Genomic DNA, 3,598 nt, shown 5'->3' on the forward strand with positions numbered 1-3,598 from the left:
CTGTCTCTGCAATCTCCACCAGCCCCGCGCTCCTCCGATTCTGGCCTCTGGAGCATCCCCCGATTTCCGTTACTCCACCATCGGTGGCCGTGCCTTCTGTTGCCTGGGCCCCAAACTCTGGAACTCCCTCCCTAAACCTCTCCGCCTCTCTCCGCAGCCTGAAGAGGCTCCTTAAATCACACCTCCACCTGCCCTAATACCTGCTGGCGGTTCGGTGTGAAGCTCGGCCTGGTCACGCTGCGATGTTTCACGCTGTGCAAGGCACTGTGTCAATGCTGTGTCCCCTGTGAGCAGAGAGCCACATTCTCTGAGCATTGTTGCTGGAGATGTGAACCCATGACCTTGTGTCGGGTGAGGGGTTTGTATGTGTTTGTTGTAAGCGTTGGGTCCCGCCTCTCCTGCTCCCACCCCTCCCTCCGTACAACACGCTAATTGCCTCGGGGGTGGGAGAGAGGAGCTCGCTCGGTCGGGCGATCGCTCGGGGCCCTGGGATTACTGGCCCGGGAGGCACAGGGCAGCAATTGTCAATCAGCTGGAGCCAGCTCCTGTCCATGGGTGGAGCCATACACATAGCACAACACAGCACCGACTGGAGCGTACTGCAGGACTGACGTCATCTCCTGCACTCAGCTGCTGGAGACTCGGGAGGCACTTCCCACAGTAACCGTTCCCCTCAGGAGCCCGGCCTAGTCCTCACAGCCCTGCTCCCGAGCCCAGACCGCCCGCCTGCTGCCATTGCTGCTCTCCCAGGGGCCAGGGACCTCCCAGTGCCATGAGCTGTGATCTGGCAGCTCCTCGGTGAGTCCCGCATTCTCTCTTTATCTCGAGCTTTTCTCCCGGAGAGGGGCCTGCTCACGCTGCAAGTGATTGAGAGGCAGCAGCAGTGCTCTGAGGTGGAGCTGTCACAGGCTTCGGTTCTGGGATCGAGCCTCGTGCCCTTCCCCGCAAGTGTGACCGCATAACCACCGGGGCCTCCCGGATTGGCGAGGGACAGAGGGGGCGAGGGACAGAGGGGGGCAGAGGGGCAGAGGGGCGAGGGACCGAGGGACAGAGGGGGCAAGGAGGTGGGGAGCAAAGGACAGGGCGCAGAAGTGATGGTAGGTGGAGGGGGAGATGAGGGGGTGAGGAGGTGGGGGGTGGGGGCAAGGGGCAGTGGCGAGGAGGTGGGGGTAGGTGAGGGGTTGGAGGGGGCGAGGGGCGAGGAGGTGAGAAATGAAACGGCCAGTAATGCCCCTGCTGCCTGGGAAGCGAGTGCGAGGGTGAGTGAGTGTGGGTGAGTGCGAGGGTGAGTGAGTGAGTGTGGGTGAGTGCGAGGGTGAGTGAGTGAGTGTGGGTGAGTGCGAGGGTGAGTGCGAGGGCGAGTGCGTGGGTGAGTGTGTGGGTGAGTGCGAGGGTGAGTGAGTGTGGGTGAGTGAGTGTGGGTGAGTGCGAGGGTGGGCGAGTGCGAGGGTGAGTGCGAGGGTGGGCGAGTGCGAGGGTGAGTGCGAGGGTGAGTGCGAGGGTGAGTGCGAGGGTGAGTGCGAGGGTGAGTGCGAGGGTGAGTGCGAGGGTGAGTGCGAGGGTGAGTGCGAGGGTGAGTGCGAGGGTGAGTGCGAGGGTGAGTGCGAGGGTGAGTGCGAGGGTGAGTGCGAGGGTGAGTGCGAGGACGAGCGAGTGTGGGCGAGTGCGAGGGCGGGTGAGTATGGGCGAGTGAGTGTGGGCGAGTGCGAGGGCGAGTGAGTGGGCGAGTGCGAGGGCGGGTGAGTGTGGGCGAGTGCGAGGGCGGGTGAGTGTGGGCGAGTGCGAGGGCGGGTGAGTGTGGGCGAGTGCGAGGGCGGGTGAGTGTGGGCGAGTGCGAGGGCGGGTGAGTGTGGGCGAGTGCGAGGGCGGGTGAGTGTGGGCGAGTGCGAGGGCGGGTGAGTGTGGGCGAGTGCGAGGGTGGGCGAGTGCGAGGGAGGGCGAGTGCGAGTGAGTGTGGGCGAGTGCGAGGGTGAGTGAGTGTGGGCGAGTGCGAGGGTGAGTGAGGGTGGGCGAGTGCGAGGGTGGGCGAGTGCGAGGGTGGGCGAGTGCGAGGGCGAGTGAGTGTGGGCGAGTGCGAGGGCGGGCGAGTGCGAGGGTGGGCGAGTGCGAGGACGAGTGAGTGTGGGCGAGTGCGAGGGCGGGTGAGTGTGGGCGAGTGCGAGGGCGGGTGAGTGTGGGCGAGTGCGAGGGCGGGTGAGTGTGGGCGAGTGCGAGGGCGGGTGAGTGTGGGCGAGTGCGAGGGCGTGTGAGTGTGGGCGAGTGCGAGGGTGGGCGAGTGCGAGGACGAGTGAGTGTGGGCGAGTGCGAGGGCGGGTGAGTGTGGGCGAGTGCGAGGGCGGGTGAGTGTGGGCGAGTGCGAGGGCGGGTGAGTGTGGGCGAGTGCGAGGGCGGGTGAGTGTGGGCGAGTGCGAGGGCGGGTGAGTGTGGGCGAGTGCGAGGGCGGGTGAGTGTGGGCGAGTGCGAGGGCGAGTGAGTGTGGGCGAGTGCGAGGGTGGGCGAGTGCGAGGGAGGGCGAGTGCGAGTGAGTGTGGGCGAGTGCGAGGGTGAGTGAGTGTGGGCGAGTGCGAGGGTGGGCGAGTGCGAGGGTGGGCGAGTGCGAGGGTGGGCGAGTGCGAGGGTGGGCGAGTGCGAGGGTGGGCGAGTGCGGGCGAGTGCGAGGGTGAGTGAGTGTGTGCGTGAGTGAGTGTGGGCGAGTGCGAGGGTGGGTGAGTGTGGGCGAGTGCGAGGGTGAGTGAGTGTGGGCGAGTGCGAGGGTGGGCGAGTGCGAGGGTGGGTGAGTGTGGGCGAGTGCGAGGGTGGGTGAGTGTGTGCGTGAGTGAGTGAGGGTGAGTGAGTGTGGGCGAGTGCGAGGGTGGGTGAGTGCAAGGGTGAGTGAGTGTGGGCGAGTGCGAGGGTGAGTGAGTGTGGGCGAGGGTGAGTGAGTGTGGGCGAGTGCGAGGGTGGGTGAGGGTGGGCGAGGGTGAGGGTGGGCGAGTGCGAGGGTGGGTGAGTGTGGGCGAGGGTGAGTGAGTGTGGGCGAGGGTGAGTGAGTGTGGGCGAGGGTGAGTGAGTGTGGGCGAGGGTGAGTGAGTGTGGGCGAGGGTGAGTGAGTGTGGGCGAGGGTGAGTGAGTGTGGGCGAGTGCGAGGGTGGGTGAGTGTGTGCGAGTGCGAGGGTGAGGGGCCAAGGTTGATGGGGAGGGGGGGTCGCTGGATCCCGGCCAATTGAACCTTACACCAGCGTAAACGATCGCGGCAAACAGGAACGCCTGGTTTCGGGCGCACGGTGAGAATTCCCCGGGACACCGCGGGTTCCCCGGATGGGGCCCAGATGGCGCTCAGGTTACTGACGGGAACAAACGGGAAGGTGACACTTCACCTCAGAACCCAGGAGCTTACTGCATCGCACCTCCATCGCCTGGGCCTCAGCTCTGGGACCCCCTCCCCCTCGCCAAACCTCGCCCCCTCTCCCTCTCGCCCCCCTCTCCCTCTCGCCCCCCTCTCCCTCTCGCCCCCCTCTCCCTCTCGCCCCCCTCTCCCTCTCGCCCCCCTCTCCCTCTCGCCCCCCTCTCCTCTCGCCCCCCTCTCCCTCTCGCCCCCCTCTCCCTCTCGCCCCCCTCT

At 66.7% G+C, this 3,598-nt stretch overlaps 1 protein-coding gene across 1 annotated transcript in view; it reads left to right on the plus strand.

Moving 5' to 3' along the window:
* Positions 1 to 408: 408 nt before the first annotated feature.
* Positions 409 to 3,598, plus strand: part of LOC139255440 (tripartite motif-containing protein 2-like) — an 81,697-nt gene continuing 78,507 nt past the window's right edge. The window contains exon 1 of the mRNA XM_070873920.1: positions 409 to 798. The gene's annotated coding sequence lies outside the window, so the exon portion shown is untranslated. The remainder of the gene's footprint in view (positions 799 to 3,598) is intronic.

This window comes from Pristiophorus japonicus, unplaced genomic scaffold (genome assembly GCF_044704955.1).
Source record: "Pristiophorus japonicus isolate sPriJap1 unplaced genomic scaffold, sPriJap1.hap1 HAP1_SCAFFOLD_607, whole genome shotgun sequence".
In the NCBI taxonomy this organism is placed as follows: domain Eukaryota; kingdom Metazoa; phylum Chordata; class Chondrichthyes; family Pristiophoridae; genus Pristiophorus; species Pristiophorus japonicus.